The following is a 20,521-nucleotide window of genomic DNA, read 5'->3' on the forward strand; positions in this document are numbered from 1 at the left end:
AAAGAGGTTCTGCTGCTAAAACAAGTTTAACAGAATCATCTAACACTTCAGATCCTTTCAAAGAGAATAACACATGTGGACATTCTCTGGGGTTGGGGCCAGCCCTGGGTGGGTGTAAATGGTTTTCCATGGATTCCAATGTGCTTGCACTCAGATCTCGCTGATTCTGTTGTTCTGCAGAAACTTGCCTCTGGGTCAAGCAGAGGGTGGAGTCTGGAGCATCTGCATCTGTATCCTTTCCCCAGCAGAAATTTTTGTCCAGGAGCCAAAAAGCTAGGCATTTTTCAACATAAATTCAAAGAAAAATAATACAGCATAACAAAACTCATGGAAACAAAGATGGATATAGATAAGAGAAGACACTAAGAGCTAAGGGTGGGCCTTGAGGGACTGTCCAGATCTTAGCTGTTCTAGAATTGGCTGCTTTCTGCTCTCCACATTGCTGTTTCTGCCTGGGATGTTGGGGCTCATAAGTACTCCTCCTCCCCGTGTCTTCCTTATCGACACAGCTTACAGTGGACTGTCGCCTTACCATGCCCTACCCAAACACCTAGTCCCCTACCTAAGAATTTTACTGGCTGTAGAAGACAACATCTTTAAGCCAAGATTTTGTTTTTATCATCATTTGCATTGTTGTATTCCATAAATCCTTCCTTTATATGCCTTCCCTAACCTACAAACTTGTTTATACTGTCCTAAGATGGAATTGTTGTAAAATCAGTATATAACTTACACATTTTAAGGTTCTCTTCTTTCCAAAATCCATCAATCAATGAGAAATTAAGAACACTCACATCATATAAATGATAAACCATCCAGTTGGGACAAATAACACAGGCAATAATTTCTCATGTCCAGTCTTTTTAAAAATGGAGACTGCAATATGAAGAGGGAAAACATTTATTATTGGCACTGTAAGTCATTTAATGAACTGAGGAATGCCTTTTAACTAAAATAAGTCACAAAAGCTGTGGGACACATCCAAAATTTCATTCTGGATCAGAAGAAGAACTTCTACTTAAAATGAAGTTGAGAGGACAACAGAGAAAAAAGCAGTTTCACATCCTATTATTGTATTTGGATCATTTAAAAAGAATACAAATGATGTACAATATGAGCAGTCTCTTCAGGACATCATGACTTGTTTGTTTCCTCTCCTATCCATTTATTTTCTTTTTGTCTATTCTTTTCTTCTCTCTCTCTTCTCTTTTTCTTTTCTTTTCTTTTCCCACACTGGGTAGGTTTACCTCTCACTGCTGATGGAGAGATCTTAAAGCGCTTGTCCTCAATGAAATCCTCCAACAGAGCATGCTCTGCTCCGAGTCAGAACTGGGAGATATTCAAAGCCTATAGCCTACTGCACTGTGTGTGACAGCATTTTAACATTCCTTAAAACCAGTGCTTCCTGTTTGACTCTCCAAGAATCTCCCAAGATGTCCCAAGATGTTAAAAAAGGAGCAGCCTGCCTGGACAAAACTATATTCCTCCATCCCTACTAGTCAGGCAGATATCTAATCTGGGACCATCCTGCAAGCTACCTTTGTCTCTGCTAAAGTCTTTGCTTTTAAGCCAGTGGTTTCAATGTGACTCTGATGGACGAGGTCACAAAGATTCTTTTGATGTTCTATGAACTGATTGAAAAGTGTACATCATTGTGGGAAGAGCAACTGCCACAAAGTTTTAGAGATACTAGTTTTTACATCAGATTAAAGGCGATTTGCCATTTTTATGGATGTATCAACATTAGGTTCCAGCCTTAGTTTTGCCCAAAAGCTGCTGTTAAGTTTTGAAATCAGCTTATGCCTCTTTCCAGCCTGTCAGTTTCACTTTTACTTTGTTTTGTTCATTATGGCTTTTTTTTAGTTTTATAGTTCATTAAAAGTTTTCTTCATGTTGGTCTTGCACATTTCTTAAATTTTTTCAAACTATTTCTTTTGTGTGCATTATATGCAGATTGGCTCCTCCACTCAAGTTTACCTTTTCCTTCTTTATATAGAAAAGATTCCTTCAGAATATTCATTTTGAAAGAAGACATCTTCTTGAATCTCATATTATATTACAGCTTCCAGTGGTTTTCACTTTCATTTTGGGTACAAAAGTTACAGAAAAATATTTCTAAGCATTATTGTTTGTTTTATACTCCATCCCACATCCATAATTTGCATAATTCTTGCAATTGAACCACATAAGCCTCTTGATTATCAACACCATCTTCCCACCAGTAAACATCAGTTATCCACTGGGGAAACAAAATCAAATTTGGGGAATAAGGAGATAGGAAGATTAAGAAGCACATTAAAGAGTGAGTCCCTCCAATTGCAGAACCTGGATGAAGTGCAGACTCAGGAAAAAAAAAAACAAGATCAATGGAAAATGGTCCAGAGAGAAAGGAGGAGAAACAGGAAAAGCTTGGGATTTTATACCCATTCTGAGCAGATGTTCAGTAAATTCTTTTCTTATAAATTAGTGAAAGATGTTCAGAATGAAGAAAAAATACAGAAGACAGGAGAACTATCTTCAGAAATTTAGAAGTTTACTTTGCAAAAGGAAGAAGCAGATTTCTTTGAATGTCTAAAAGGGTTACTCTTAGATTGAAGAGAAGGAAGAGCAACTTTTTTTGCTTGTTTTCCTTTGAAGGAAGACCAGCTTCTAAAAATAAGACACCTCCAGTAATGGAAATCATTCATTCACCAAATGTGCCTCTGATAATACAGGTGATGCACAACGTCTGAATTTTCAACAGTGGCCATTATTAATCCTGAACTCCTGAAGATGACAAGCATAGGGAGGAAGGGAGACAGATACTGCACAACTAATTATACTTTAATCCAATTCTAATTCAAATAATTCCTATGAAGGAGAACTACATAATATTATGAATATTTTTAACTAGAGTATCTCACCTGGTCTCAGAGATTGAGGATTCCCTGAGGAAGTGACATCAGGATTATGAGTTTAATGATAGAAATTCAAACTAAGGGAAGGGTGGGGAGAAAGTGATAGGTACCAGATAGTGGAAAGACTGCAGGCAGGTAAGAGAAGAGTCAGCTTGGGAGTAGAGAGAAGATGAGTGGGGCAAGAGAGGTGAGTGAGAGAGAGTGCATGGGTGCGACATGGATTGGAAGAAAGGTGTTTAGTGGTGAGTACCAGGGAGCTTCATGGACACTGACATGGTGAACTCTCACCTAGAAAGCCACAATGCTGACCTCCAAGGAAGAATTCTGGTCCATTGGCCTGAGTGTGTGAGTTAGAGGGAACTCCTCAGTGTACCAAGACCTACTATACCCTGTTACTCACACTACTTGGCACTTTTAGTGTGGACACTATGAACAAACACCCCAGCATAGATAGTATAAGATGCAGACCATCTGAAGGATGATTCTATGGTAAAGGAAAATCTTTGTAATTGTATAATCTGCACAAAAATGAGGCTTTCCTTCTCTTTTTTTATATCTTTACATATTATTTCATTTTCTTTTCTAGTTGCAGTTTCTTGTGGTTCTGACATTTTTCCTGTATGATGTTAATTAATTGTATTGATATTGGACACTTTATGTTTTCCTTAATTTTAAAGTGTCTAGTGTTTTCTTCACTGAAATAATATACTGGCCTTTGTCTTAAAAAGTTTTTAAATTAAATTAAGATGGATTTACTGAATTATAGCCTATTAAAAGTGATATTTTTAACTAGAAATGCATGTTTAATTTTTGAAAGATTTCCCACTGTGCTTCTTAACTTCTTGAATTATGAGACATACTTTTTTATTTCAAGAATAACCTGTTGAAGTTGCACATGATAAACACAATAGTGTGATGAATGGAGGCAGAGCCTGTGATCCTTTAACAAATATCTACACATGCCTCTTTTCCAGTGTTATTGATAGTTGTTAAAGGACAATTTAAAAATACATGCCAGGTGGGGAGGAGCCAAGATGGTGGTGTGAGTTGGGCAGCAGAAATCTCCTCCCAAAACCATGTATATTTTTGAAAATAGAACAAATACAACTATTCCTAAAAGAGAGACCAGAAGATGCAGTACAACAGCCCCAGGCTACATCTACATCTGCGAGAATTCGGCATCTCATGAAGGGAGTAATACAAGCCATGGCCTGGTGGAACCCGAGCGCTCCTCCCACCCCAGCTTCCTGGTGGGAGGAGAGGAGTCGGAGCGGGGAGGGAGAGGGAGCCCAGGACTGCTAGGTAATCAGCCCTAGTGATCTGCATCGGGAGCTCAAACACACATTGCATGGTCCACTGGTTATTAGGGAAATGGAAAAACAAAATATGCCAGTGGGTCCCCACAGCCAGCACCCCTGGAACAAAAGAAAAGTGAGTGCTTTTTTGAAGTCTTAAAGGGAAGGGGACTCACAGCTGGATGGAATACTCCTGGCACACTAGGCCCAGCAGGCTGGGAATCCTGAGGAACTCCAGGCACCCCAGCCACCTGGGAGGCAATGCAGCCCTGAAGCCTCTCACAGTGACAAGCAGCCTACCATTAATTCCCACTCCTGCACAGCCCCGCCGCAGCGGCCAAGCAGCCTGAGAGCAGCCACACCCACAACAACTGCCCAGAGCCTCCTCCCAGCCTGCAGGCACCTGGGTCAGTCCCGGAGCTGCCGCTGGCAAGCAGCTGCCAAGCACAGACAGAGGAAGCCAGGGCAAGGCATGGAGGGGCGCCGTCTCTCAGGAGAGCACACCCATGCCTGCCACTCCCTGCAAGGCTCTGGGTTACCCCTAGCACTGCTCCTGGTGTGCGGGGAACCGACATAGGCAGCAGAGAGGGGCAGGGCAACTGGTAAGCAGGAAGAGACTTTGTTCTCCCAGCTAACATATGCACCACCTGCCTATGACTACCTTTATTGCCATGAAAAGTCAGAAGAATTTGGTCCAGTCAAGAATTACCCAGACAACCCCAAGAGAGGAGGGCCTGGCGAGACAGATATAACCAATCTTCCTGAAAAAGAATTCAAAATAAAGGTCATTACCATGCTAATGGACCTGCAGAGAAATATGCAAGAGCTAAAGGATCAAGTTAGGAGGGAGAATACAGAAATAAAACAATATCTGGAAGGACTTAAGAGCAGACTGGATGATATGCAAGAGTCCATTAATGGAATAGAAATCAGAGAACAAGACAGAGAGAAGCTGAGGCAGAGAGAGATAAAAGGATCTCCAGGAATGAAAGAATATTAAGAGAAGTATGTGACCAAGACAAATGGAACAATAGGGGTACCAGAGGAAGGAGAGAGAGAAAAAAGGAAAGTGTCTCTGAAGAAATAACTGCTGAAAACTTCCCCAAACTGGGGGAAGAAATAGTCTCTCAGAATATGGAAGCCCACAGATCTCCCAAAACGAGGGACCCAAGGATAACAACACCAAGACATATAGTCATTAAAATGGCAAAGATTAAAGAAAAGGACAGAGTATTAAAAGCAGCCAGAGAGAGAAAAAAGGTCAACTACAAAGGAAAACTCACCAGGCTATCATCAGACTTCTCAACAGAAATGTTACAGGCCAGAAAAGAATGGAATGATATATTTAATGTAATGAAACAGAAGGGGCTTGAACCAAGAATACTGTACCCAGCACAATAATCATTTAAATGTGAAGGAGGGATTAAATAATTCCCAGACAAACAAAAGTTGAGGGAATTTGCCTCCCAAAAACCACCTCTACAGGATATTTTAAAGGGACGGCTCTAGATGGAAGTACTCCTATGGCTAAATAGATGTCACCAGAGAAAGTAAAATCACACTAAAGAAAGCAGACCAACCTAATACTAACTAAAGGCAAAAAAATAAAATCAACTATTCACAAAAGCAGTCAAAGGAAACACAAAAGAGTATGGAATAAAACATCTAACATATAAAGAATGGAGGAGAAGGATTAAGAAGGGAGAAAAATAAAGAATCATCAGACTGTGCTTATAATAGCTTAACAAGTGAGTTAAGTTAGTCAGATAGTAAAGAAGCTATCCTTGAACCTTTGCTAACCACAAATCTAAAACCTGCAATGGCATATCTTTCAATAATCATCCTAAATGTGAATGGACTGAATGCACCAATCAAAAGACACAGAGTAATAGAATGCATAAAAAGCAAGACTCATCTATATGCTGCTTACAAGAGACCCACCTCAAACCTAAAGACATATGCAGATTAAAAGTCAAGGGATGGAAAAAGATATTTCATGCAAACAACAGAGAGAAAAAAGCAGGTGCTGCAGTACTTTTATCAGACAAAATGTACCTCAAAACAAAAAAAGTAACAAGAGATAAAGAAGGACAATATATAATGATAAAAGGGTCAGTCCATTAAGGGGACATAACCATTATAAAGATATATGCACCCAATACAGGAACACCAACATATGTGAAACAAATATTAACAGAATTAAAGGAGGAAATAGAATGCAATGCATTCATTCCAGAAGATTTAAACAGACTACTCACTCCAAAGGACAGATCCACCAGACAGAAAATAAGTAAGGACACAGAGGCACTGAACAACACACTAGAACAGATGGACCTAACAGACATCTATAGAACTCTACACCCAAAAGCAGCAGGATACACATTCTTCTCAAGTGCACATGGAACATTTTTCAGAATAGACCACATACTATGCCACAAAAAGAGCCTCAGTAAATTCAAAGAGATTGAACTTCTACCAAAAAACTTCTCAGACCACAAAGGTATAAAACTAGAAATAAATTGTACAAAGAAAACAAAAAGGCTCACAAACACATGGAGGCTTAACAACATGCTCCTAAATAATCAATGGATCAATGACCAAATAAAAATAGAGATCAAGCAATACATGGAGACAAATAACAACAACAGCACAAAGCCCCAACTTATGTAGGACACAGCGAAGGCAGTTCTAACAAGAATATATGTAGCAATCCAGGCATATTTAAAGAAGGAAGAACAATCCCAAATGAATAGTCTAACATCACAATTATTGAAACAGGAAAAAGAAGAACAAATGAGGCCCAAAGTCAGCAGAAATAGGGACATAATAAAGATCAGAGAATAAAAAAATAAAGTTGAGAAGAATAAAACAATAGAAAGAATCAATGAAACCAAGAGAAGGTTCTTTATGAAAATAAACAAAATAGATAAACCCCTAGTCAGACTTATTAAGAGAAAAAGAGAATCAATACACATCAACAGAATCAGAAATGAGAAAGAAAAACCACGACGGATCCCAAAGAAATACAAAGAATTATTAGAGAATACTGTGAAAATCTATATGCTAACAAGCTGGAAAACCTAGAAGAAATGGACAACTTACTAGAAAAATACAACCTTCCAAGACTGACCAAGGAAGAAACAGAAAATCTAAATAGACTAATTACCAGCAATGACATTGCAGTGGTAATCAAAAAACTACACAAGAGCAAAAGCCCCGGGCCAGATGGATTTACCGCAGAGTTTTATCAGACATACATAGAAGACATAATACCCATTCTCCTTAAAGTTTTCCAAAAAATAGAAGAGTAGGCAATACTTTCAGACTAATTCTATGAAGACAGCATCACCTTAACACCAAAACCAGGCAAAGACCCTACCAAAAAAGAAAATAACAGACCAATATCCCTGATGAACGTAGATGCAAAAATACTCAACAAAATTTTAGCAAACTGAATTCAAAAATATATCAAGAGAATCATACACCATGACCAAGTGGGATTCATCTCAGGGATGCAAGGATGGTACCACATTCGAAAATCCATCAACATCATCCACCACATAAACAAAAAGAAGGACAAAAATCACATGATCATCTCCATAGATGCTGAAAAAGCATTCGACAAAATTCAACATCCATTCATGATAAAAACTCTCAACAAAATGGGTACAGAGGGCAAGTACCTCAACATAATAAAGACCATGTATGAAAACCCACAGCCAACAACATACTGAACAGTGAGAAGCTGAAAGCTTTTCCTCTAAGATCGGAAACAAGACAGGGATGCCCACTCTCCCCACTATTATTTAACATAATACTGGAGGTCCTAGCCATGGCAATCAGACAAAACAAAGAAATACAAGGCATCCAGATTGGTAAAGAAGAACTCAAACTGTCCTTATTTGCAGATGACATGATATTGCACATAAAAAAAAAACCTAATGACCTCACTCCAAAACTACTAGAACAAATACCTGAATTGAGAAAAGTTGCAGGATACAAAATTAACACACAGAAATCTGTGGCATTCCTCTACACTAACGATGAATTAGCAGAAAGAGAAATCAGGAAAACAATTCCATACACAATTGCATCAAAAAGAATAAAATACATAGGAATAAACCTAACCAAGGAAGTGAAAGGCCTATACGCTGAAAACTACAAGGCACTCATGAGAGAAATTAAAGAAGATACCAATAAATGGTAACACATCTTGTGCTTGTGGATAGGAAGAATAAATATTGTCAAAATGGCGAACCTGCCTAAGGCAATCTACAGATTCAATGCAATCCCTATCGAAATACCAACAGCATTCTTCAAAGAACTGGAACAAATAGTTTTAAAATTTATATGGAACCAGAAAAGACCCCAAATAGCCAAAGCAATCCTGTGAAGGAAGAATAAAGCAGGGGGGGATCTCTCTTCCCAACTTCAAGCTCTACTACAAAGCCACGGTAATCAAGACAATTACGTAATGGCACAAGAACAGAGCCACGACCAGTGGAACAGAATAGAAAGTTCCAGATATTAACCCAAACATATATGGTTAATTAATATATGATAAAGGAACCATGGACATACAATGGGGAAATGACAGCCTCTTCAGCAGCTGGTGTTGGCAAACTGGACAACTACATGTAAGAGAATGAAACTAGATCATTGTCTAACCCCATACACAAAAGTAAATTCGAAATGGATCAAATACCTGAATGTAAGTCATGAAACCATAAAACTCTTAGAAAAAAACATAGGCAAAAATCTCTTGGACATAAACATGAGCAACTTCATTAACATATCTCCCCAGGAAAGGGAAACAAAAGCAAAAATGAACAAGTGGGTCTATATCAAGCTGAAAAGCTTCTGTACAGCAAAGGACACCACCAATAGAACAAAAAGACATCCTACAGTTTGGGGGAATATATTCATAAATGACAGATCCAATAAAGGGTTGACATCCAAAATATATAAAGAGCTCATGAATCTCAACAAACAAAACGCAAATAATCCAATTAGAAAATGGGCAGTGGAGCTGGACAGTTCTCAAAAGAAGAAATTCAGATGGACAACAGACACATGAAAAGATGCCCCACATCGCTAGTCATCAGAGAAATGCAAATTAAAACCACAACGAGGTATCACCTCACGTCAGTAAGGATGGCTACCATCCAAAAGACAAACAACAACAAATGTTGGGAAGGTTGTGGAGAAAGTGGAACCTCCTGCCCTGCTGCTGGGTATGTAAACTAGTTCAACAACTGTGGAAAGCAGTATGGAGGTTCCTCAAAAAAAATCAAAATAGAAATACCATTTGACCCAGGAATTCCACTCCTAGGAATTTACCCTAAGAATGCAGCAGCCCAGTTTTAAAAAGACATATGCACCCCTATGTTTATCGCAGCACTATTTACAATAGCCAAGAAAAGGAAGAAACGAAGAAATGGAAGCAACCTAAGTGTCCATCAGTAGATGAATGGATAAAGAAGATGTGGTACATATACACAATGGAATATTATTCAGCCATAAGAAGAAAACAAACCCTACCATTTGCAACAACAAGGATGGAGCTAGAGGGTATTATGCTCAATGAAATAAGCCAGGCAGAGAAAGACAAGTATCAAATGATTTCACTCATATGTGGAGTAAAAGAACAAAGAAAAAAACTGAAGGAGCAACACAGCAGCACAATCACAGAACCCAAGAATGGACTAACAGTTACCAAAGGGAAAGGGACTTGGGAGGATAGGTGGAAAGGGAGGGATAAGGGAGGGGGAAAGAAAGGGGGCACCATGATTAGCATGTATAATGGGGTACAATACATGCTACAACACAGAGGGCTGTACAACACAGAGAAGACAAGTAGTGATTCTACAGCATCTTACTACGTTGATGGACAGTGACTATAATGGGGTTTGTTGGGGGGGGACTTGGTGATGGGGGGAGTCTAGTAAACATAATGTTCCTCATGTAATTGTAGATAAATGATATCAAAAAAAGGATGCCTATGAGGAGCTCAATAAATAATATTAATCCAAAAAAATACATGCCAGAAGTATTTAAACTCTTCTAGGAGATAAGAAAAATTTGTTTCCCTAAGATTCCTCAGCATGTTGAGAACAGTCTAGAACACAAGATATAGATACATGCTGATCAGTGTACTGTGGGGATCCCACAAATGCTGTCTAGTCCCATTACTCATACTTCTCAAAGCTCATAGTTCTTACTTCTTCTGCATTGTCTTCTGGCTTTCCTAGTCCACCAAGATTCAGATTTATCCTAGGGATAATGTGTTTGACTGTGAAAAAATGTATCTTGTTATCCAGTGTATGTGGAGAATATAAGAATTACTCCCCACTTGCTTCTTTCTGATTTACTTGCCAGACCCAAGACTCTGCTGAAGGAGGGCATGTAATCAAAACTACAGGCTTGGCACTCTAGCTAAAATATCCTATTCTAAGACACGTCTTCCTAGAGCAAAGTAAAATCCATTTTCACTTGTTACACCTTTGTCTTTATTTTTGTCACAGAGATGTGATGACATTGTCTTAGGCAGAGCTTTCTCCTAGCATATAACTTGCTCAGTTGGAAACCCTACTGACATGGCATAATTTGAAGGAAGAAAGAGTCATAAATTATACACCACTATAATTAAAAGCAGAATTGTCACCCATCAGGTGACCATACCATTCATAAAGAACTTCCCAGCTCATTGCACTGGACTTCTTAATTTGGTTCTTGTAAGGTAGTTAATTTTCTTTGTAATTGAAAGAATATCCATTGTGAGTGACTTCCAGGAGCAAGTGAAAATTATGATGATTTGCTCAGCTGGTCAGTGGGTATTAAACCATTTTCCTTTATTAATTTACAGTGATTTCTTCACGTCCTCTGAATTTCTAACTTGATTCTAGAAATTCTAAACCTAAATTAAATGAGGCCTTGTAGTTGGCTGTAATCAGTCATCTTGCTGTCAGTTTTGAGGGAAAAAAAAGAAAGCGTGGCAGATCAGGTGGACAAAAAGGAAAACTGACCCAACATAACCTTAGATTTATGACACTGAAAAGCTAGTTAAGCGAGTTGTGGACTGTGCATTGTAGTAAAACACCTCTGTGAATTGTAAAGTAAAATAAAAGCTCCCCATGGAAGTGCTTGCTTCAAGAGGACCTAAAGCAAACTATTTTATATTTTCTCCTGTGGGAAAATGACTATGATGAGGTTTATAAGACATTCAACTCAGCATAAGGAATGTTGTTTGATGGTGCTTTCAGGGGCTATTGACAACAGTGATGATTCTCATTTAGAACTGGACATCAATCATTTCAAAATTTCAACAAATATTTCATTCACTATGAGTTAGAATAATGTTGCCTAGTCCTTTGAATAATTACCTGACTCTTAATATAATGACTCCTTATACTGTTACTTTAAATTTGCATAGCATCTCTAAGGAGCACAAAGGGATTTCTAAACCATATCTCATTAATTCGCCAGGGGAGAAGACCTGGAGAAATTAGAAAAGACTTTTTCTACTTAAAAATATAATCCCTTCCATAATAAGAAAAAAAATCCTCCATCCATATGTAGAATCTCTGCATTTCTGAGTGTGTGACCATAGCTCCTATTGTTAAGCAGCCAGAGAGTTCTCCAAAATTCTTTAAGGCTGGCTTTGTATTTGTTTTCTTGTTTTGTTTTTTTTGTTTTTTTTTTCAGGTAGAAGAGCAAGTGAGAGGCTTTTATTTAGAGATAAAGTGAGAGGACAGAACTCCGGCTCATGGCAGGAGGGGACAGACGAGAGAGTCCCCTGGCTTTGTATTTGTAACAATGCTTTAGAAAACAAAATTCTTTCCAATGTATTCTTTCAAGTAACAAGACATTGAAAGAAAATAACCTTGCTTATGCTGAATAAATTAAGGAATATTTGGTACAGTCTTAAAAGGCTTATTCAAGTTGGTATATGAGAAGAAACTGCAACAAAAGAAATTGATCATGTTTATTGTAAGCCTGGCCATGGTGGAGTTCGAGGTAAGTATTCAGTGTTGCAAACACCAATGTGGTTTTAGTTAACTTATTAAGGGACATGGGGAACATATGGACAAGTTCTGAAGTAGTGTGCAAGTACAGTGGTTGCTCTCAAAGGCAGACTTTCCCAACACACTGAAAAGGAATGAAATGCAAGCAGTTGCAGGTTTTTAAAAACGTCAAGACTTGTTTACAGGAGAGAGGTGGAGGCTTGAGGACAAACTCTTGATGATCTATTATGCACTTCTCACCAATTCTGCAAATGGTAAAAGACACGGAAATTTGGATCTGACTTGGAAACAAATTCTGAGAGCCATCAAAGTGCCAGAAATGTTGTGAGAAATGTGCTGGCTTCAATGTAAGTACAGAAAAATACCCAGGTGAGTCATACAGCACCTTCCAGGTGGAGTAGCCTTTCCTCCCCAGAAGTACTGGAGATGATTCTGGGCCCCAGGAACAGCATCAGGTTTGAAGGACCAAAAGGTGGGAATCAACAGAACAAGAAACAAGCATAAGGTCAACGAGGCTGAAAGAACAAAGCCCTTCTGAAAGTCCTTCGGTTGTTTATCAGACGGGACTCAGGCGAGGTTAACAGGCAGCTGAAAGAAGCCGGAAACCGGCAGGCTGAGGCGGCCGCACCCCAAGGTCCGCAGCGGGGTCCCACTGTTCTTCCTGCTGGCAGGTTCGGGAAGAAAGGATGAAGACCTCAGTGACCTGGAGGGGCTGGAGGACCCACCTGTGCGCAAGAGGGAGAAGCTCACCGGGGGAACCAGCCCAGGAGGCACCCTGGCAGTAGCTGCTGCCCTGGGGCGGGCGGCACCCGGAGAAGGGCTTCCCGGGGGCAGAGCCATTTTTCCTGAAGACACCTACTGCAAACTCCATGCCCAAGAGAAGTGCAGTTTTCCCTATGCTGGGACGCGCCCGTGCGGTGTCTGTGCCCAGCCGAGTGGGCCCGCACCCAGTTCAGCAGCTTCCCCAAACGGGAGGGAAGCCATGCAGAAAACAAATTTCCTCTGTCAGGATCAAACATGGGCCAGTGCCCTCAAGGAAGCACAAATTAAAACAATAACTCAAATGTCACAGATGTAGAAAAAGCATAGAATTGAAAATTAGGGAACCTTTCTTAAAAAATCTTCAAACTTTTCATATGTATAAATTTATTTTCAACATCCTGTAAAATGGATCAAAGGAGGTTTTATCACCACTTTAGATGAAGAGAGCCTCATGGAGAATTAATTAAACTGCTAAGGTCATTCCATCCCCTACTTGAAATCCAATCTCTTGGTATATGAGAAGGGAAATTCATGCTTTCTTTTTTATATGCTAATCTTTAATCTTACTTAAAAGATCAAATGACGCAATATACATAATATTGACTCTATGCGTACCCATTTTTCTGAAGACTCTTAAACATCACCATAAACAGGTTAGTTCCTATTCCTACATCACTAAAACTTGTAAACTATTGTAAAATTTTATATTCACATTTATTTTAGACTTCTAATTAATATGTCTGCAATTGAACTAATCTTAGTATTATCCCACTAACCTCAAATACTCCTGAACTAATCTCCTTGCATCAACTATGGGCCATGCCATGGATTGGGGTACAAAGACAAATAAGAGAAAGTCTCTTCAGGAATTCATTAGCTATGAACTGGGGAAGAAAATGGGATAGAAAATGAGACTAAAGCTCTCACAGTGAAAAGTGCTAAAGTACACCTAGCTGCAATGTGTTGTAGAGGAGTAACCAATTTCTTCATGTTTCAGAGTATTTATACATGTCTTAGCACTGGCACATTATAGCCGGTAAAGTATTTTTTAAAATCATACTTTAAGTGATATTCACAACAATTGTGAGAGAAGTTCCTTAAAAACAAAATGAGGCTCAGAGACAAATGAATAACAAAGGAGCGGACTCAGGGCACAGATCTTGATTTCTGGCTTTAGATCCTCTGGCCTTTCCATTGAACCTAATGTTGAACAAGGAATGCACAGGATTGAAGGGAATGGTAGCAGAAAGTGTGATCCACGCCTCTGCGGAGGGGAGAAAGGAGAAAAGGGAACAATCTAATCCCCGTCTCTAAACGGAACGGTAAGTCCTGCCTAACGGCAGCTGGGAGGATGGGGTGTCCTGGGGGCAGTGCGGAGTGCTCGGCAGGACCTCCCACGTGGGGGCGGAGCTGAGTCTAGCAAGGAAATTGTTAAATACTGACTCCCTGATCAGTTTTGTGATGTTACTCTAACGTCCTACCTTTGTTAATTCCCTGTGCCTGAAGTGCCTCCCATTTCCACATGATTCTTCTTTTGAAATCCAGGATGCTTCATCTGTATTTCTGTTAATGTACAAATCACATTCCACCATTTTGTAATAATTAGGTCCAATTTCCCACCTTACTCTAATGGTGAGGTCAGCAAGAGCACTTTAATCATTTCTACTTGTCTAAATCACTAATACAATCTCCTAAAATGGGAAATGCTCAAACATTTTCACTTTTTGAATTCAGGATTATATGAAACATGAAATATCAGACTTTCTAGGCCCATACTTATAGCCCTACTTTCTATTTGCAGTACTCAATATATATTGGAATGAATGAATGTGCAATACCTATTTGTTGATGGATTAATGTGTTTGAAGTTCCAAAAGCTATATTTGACAGGAAATACCTTATTTTTCACTCTGTTGTATGAGATATATTTAGACAGTTTCAGCATACTTTACTTTAAAAACAAAGTAATTTGTGTAAAGCACATTTTCAAGTGAATGACCCCATATATTTAATGATGTATAAGCAGTTTTTTGAGTTGGTTGAACTCAACAGGGTATAGTCAAGAAATAGTATCTGTTTCTTTCTCTTTTACAAATGTCTTCTACATGATTTATTAGATGTCCTTTTCTTGCTACAGATACACATCAGGCTGGTCTCATAGACTTTTAGCATTTTCACCTCTTAGAAGAGTCTTTGAAGTTTCATTTTCAGGGTACTCAGAAGTTTAATCTAATCTAAATAAAAATTTTAATCTCACACCCAAATTAAATTTTTTTTCCTGACCTTCACATCTGAAATGCGTAGTGGCTCAATGGCCAGCAGAATACAAGAAGGGATTTGGTCTCTGTTTCACTGTGCATCTCTCCCACCGTTCTCCTTAGGGTCAGATAAAGGGGAGGAGAAATTAGAGAGGAAAAGTAACAGGCTTGTTTACTCAGCTGGTGAGTGTTTCTTCACCATGAAACATCCTCTGCAGTAGAAGATGCTCTAACGGGGTCTTCAACTCCTGGGAGTGTGAGCAGGGGGTTCCTCACTGTGACTAGCTCCCTCTTGCCGGGGATGCAATCTGGTTACTCCCCAGGATTTCCTCATAGCTACTGCCTCTCTCTGCCCAGTCCCCCACCCACCAGCAAGGCAGGCCTCTTGTGTGGTGTCTCACGTGACTCACGACTGTTCACCTCTTTAGCCTATTGGCCCTCCTTCACCCTTGTCTAACCAAATGGTAGGAGTATACATAAAAACTCCCTTCAGTGCCCTCTTCCCTCATGCTTTCCATGTACTGACATCCCCAGTCCACCCTTACCAAGACCCTCTGGGACTTTTTTATATATCTTTCTGTTAACAGCATAGTGCAGCCCTAAAATTTCCTGCAGCTAGGCATGAGATGCCATTCCCCTCTTTCTACATGCCTCTTCCCATCCTCCAAAAGATTCTCTTGCACCCACTTACTCCCCAGCCCCTGCCAAATTGTCTGGGTAGTTGAGGTGGTGGAAAACTTCTCTCACAAATTCCTATTAAAGAACCCTTCTTCCCAACAAGACCCTCACATCCTCTTTTATGAGATAAGGATGGACAATGCTTACTATACTACCTTGATATGTCCAGCATCCCACTTTACGAAATGCACACATTTATTCCCCATTTTCTCAGCTTTGTGGCTAAACTCAGAGACAATGATGGAAGTAATGAAAAATGGACCAAAATGTTAAAGCCATCAATTACAATAGTTAGGTAAGTGATTATTGAAGGCAGAGAGATGATTTGTTTACCCTATATCTTTTTGTTTGTGATTTCACTTTTAAACATGCATAAAATAAAAAGATCAGTAAGAGGTGAACAGATGGGGAGAGATTATAGCCTTCCCTGGAATAGCATGAAATTTTGTGGATTGTGAAGTTTTGACAATGAGCACTCCCGTCTTTCCAGGGTTTGGAGAACTAAAGACAATTAACTTGATTCCAGACCATGATCTCAGAAATTTTAACTTGTTTATGAACACCACTGCTCCCCACCCCAATATCATCATGAAGTGGAACTTCTGTGTCCCATTCCCTGTAATATTTTTTAAACACTCTATTTGACACTACACTGTTATCCTGATAACATGAAATGTACAAATTATATCCCTAGATGGACATCTCACTCCTAGTGAAATCACCTTTTTTCATTTGGAAAAAGAACGGATGGTTAGAAAAACTTATTCACCACAAAATTGACAAATTTCAAAGTTTACAAAATAGAGGGCAATTCAAAATGATAGTATAGATTTTTCACTCAAAAAGTGTTAATGAAATGGTTGTTCATGGGTATTCCTATTAAATAGCGATATCTTTTTAAAGTGTAATTTCAATGATATTTTTCATTTTATTATAGAAATCTGTTTAATTTGTTTAAGAAACCCTAACATGTTGTGCATCTACATTGTCTTTTAATTGTTATTATAAAAGCTGCTTCAATGAACATCTTTATAAAATTTTCACAAACCATTATTATTTTCTTAGCATAAATTTTAGAAGTAGAATTTATGAGTAAATGTGTGCCTATTCTTAGGGCTTTGATACATATTACCTAATTACACTTTAGAAATATATCAGTTTACAACTAATTATAAGTGTAAGAGAGTAACATTTCTTCATTCTCTTTCCATTTAATACTTCTAAATATTCTCCAACTAGTACTTGACAAATGGTACTTCATTTGTTTGATTCTTTGAAGGTTGAATATAATTTCATATGAATACCACTTGTATTTGAAAAAATATATGTTAGTATACTTCGCCCATTGGAGTGGTCATTTTTTTTATTTGTACTATTGTATTAAATGACTTTTTTTCTCATAATCATTGTAGCTTTTTACATTTAATATTTGTTTTTATTATGCTTTGGTGTACCGATTTTTATATAACAAATTCTATCAGTTTTCACTTCATGTTTTCGACCCGGGCTAAGTATCAGTAATTTATGTAAGGGGGCTAATCAAGGGCAATGTGTGAGAAGAGATGGAGAAGAAAGAGCAGCATGGTGAATGCAATGTATTTATAATATTTGAGAACAGAAATTTAAAGGAATAAATATTCTCTTCCTCTGAGCTTTCAAATCTTCCTTACTAAAATCTTATTTAGAAGAAGTCTCAGATATTACAATATTTTCAATTAAACAATATCCTGTATTTTGTCATAACAAAATGGTCATGAATGGGGTTATGATTTCTCTTAAGATAGCCATACTAAATAAAATTTAACTATATTGTGTTTTAGTTTGTGAAAGTAGAGTTATTCCTTTGATTGTTTATACTGTCAATAAAGATCATCTTCAAGGGATAAGATTGTGAAATATTTTGCTTTCTTCTTCATAAATTCATGAATATTGTTATTTTCAAGTAGGTGTATATACTCTTATAATCAGAAAAATAAGATATTTTAATTTTGAATGAAAAAGAAATAGGTTTTTACTCTTAAAAACATGTATCAACAAAATTTCTTTATCAAGAAAAAATGACAATCTGGTATAGAATATTTCTTCTCTCATTTAATGTGCACAGCAACTATCTTGAAATTTACTAAAATACAGACTTATGAAATGTATTTGAGGAGGACCCTGAGATTCTATAATTCTAGCAAGCTTCCGAGTGGTGCTGAGGCTGCAAATCTGTAGACCCACAATCTGTATAATACCAAACATGTAAAGGTAATTATTAATTTTGACAGCAGACAGAATTAGACCTGTTTCTCTTGGAATTTGTTTTGTGTGGAAGTTTTGTTTTGCTTTGTTTATTGTTTTTTAATCTGCCAAACTGTGCGGCAATTAAATGAGAGAGTGACTATAAAATCCTTAGCTGAACGCCTGGCAGTAGTCAGAACCATGTAGCCTGTGATGTTAAAATGAATTTGTACTGTCAAACAACAAAAAGGTTATTATTCAATTATAATTAGGCAGAAATGCCAAATGACTAGTTAAAAGGAGATGATTTTATTATTCACAAGTTTACTGTATGTTTTTGAAAGCTAATAAAGTCAATAAAAACGTCCACAAAATTAGAACATTGATATGTTAACTCTTAACCTTCCCTTTCTTGTACAATTCCACTGATTTGGTACTGAGCAAGTTTTAACAGTCATAATGTACTTTAAATAGTAAGATTCCATTCCATTTTACAAACCCCCTGTGTAGCAGTGATAGCGAAATATTCAGTAAAATACAATTGAAACTACAATATACAATCTTGGTGACCTTTTGTTCTTGAGATGGAATGGGGAGAAATACAAGAACAAGCAAGAGGCCTTATGGTGAGCCCCACTGATCCTGAGAGATTGTCAACAGTTTCTGAGAGAATATATCCCCTTGTGCTTGGCGGAGCTTCAAATGAGCAGCTAAATGTCGAGATGAATATTTGAACTGAACCTCTGAACTTTTGGACGTTCACCTGTCATCCATGAATGCATAATCAGATCATCTCTTTCTCTCTCTGCCTTCCCTCTGGCAAACTCTCCAGCATAAATTCCTGCCATTTTCTCATCTTTTAGCAGTATTTCTTACTGTAGGCGAGGTAACCACAGCCCAATCAAGTGCTCATTTCCATTGAGAGTTCAGGGACATATGACACCCCACCTTCTATACTTCAAATCAAAATAGACTCCCCATCACCCTTCTCCTAGAAATAAAACAATCCTGCTATTCTTCTTGTGGAAATTAACATCTCTAAAGGGTTGAACTTGGCAGGCAAAGCTTCTTGGCTTAGTTCTTAACGTATTATTATCTTCTCCCTGTAGGGTTGTCAGGCATCCTGTTATGATAACACAGAACTGATTCAGACTCTTTTCTGCTAATGGCTTTCTGATTTTCCTTCCCTAATAAACGGGAAATACAGTGAGGAGCAGAGAGGTTTTGTGAGGGTTTTTTTTTTCTAATCAGAACCTCAAAATATGTTAACTCAGCAATTCTATCTTTGGATAAATTGATAGTGTCTCCGTAAGTCCGAAGCCTGCTGGCTTCCTTCTAGATACCGTCTTCATGGGCGGTTTCACTGAGAAAATGCACGCAAGCCTCTTCCTTCTTGGGGACACATTCTTCAGTTGCATGGAGCTGCCTAGTTTGCATGTTCTCTACGGACTTGGAAATCTTGAAGTTCTTAGTTAATGTCTAAACTAATTGTGCAGTATGAAAATATGGAAGATAGGCAATGAGTCTAAAACTAGCTTTATAAATGGTTTTATAATTCCGGTACCAAATTCCTGACTTTTTTATAGAAAAAAAAATTTTTTTCAAGCAGTTCTCTTTGAGTGCATTGTAGAAGCGGGCTGTTGATACAGTACCTAATATCTGAACAACTTGAAATGTAGATATCCAGGGGGCCTTGCTATTTTAATTGCCTTGCAAAGTTTTTATGAGGTTTCCTTAAGGGCAGGGTCTTTGCTCACTGATGTATCCCAGCAGAGGGCCTTGTATGTATGATATCCCCCCTCTCAAAATTCACTTTTCCATAAAATAATTACATTGGGGACTTATCAAGCCCTGAACAATGAGTAATTAGTAAAGTAGACTGGAGGGGAGCCGCTATAGAAATTCTTGACTGAGAGTGAAGTTAGGGGTATGAAACACCAGCTTCCTCATGTGGCTGCAGCTCCAGCCACACATGCTCTCAGACTCAAAAGAGTGGCCTGAGAGAGAGCAATGTGCTTCAGCTGCTCTAGCAGAAAGCTTGTGATTCCAGGCCGGTTGGTTCTTATTGATATGGGTTGAGTCACATATTCATTCCTGGCAGGGAGGAAATGATGTCCTGATTTCAGCTGGGCTTTGAATATATGCTCCACCTTAGGGGCAGGAGTGGAGTCCTCCCCAGACCACATGGTTGGAGACCAGAGAGCAATAGATTCTCTCCCCACAATATTTTGAATGTTGTTACTGTAAGTGGGGTGACTACATACAGAGAGCCAGACACACACTCATGTGCCCACTCACATATAAATGTCCACTACATCTCGTAACTCGGGTCAGACTGATGTTTAACCTCATGTTCTTTCCAATTAAGTAAGAGCCTGTGTGAT

This window comes from Manis javanica, chromosome 5, assembly GCF_040802235.1.
Source record: "Manis javanica isolate MJ-LG chromosome 5, MJ_LKY, whole genome shotgun sequence".
NCBI lineage: Eukaryota > Metazoa > Chordata > Mammalia > Pholidota > Manidae > Manis > Manis javanica.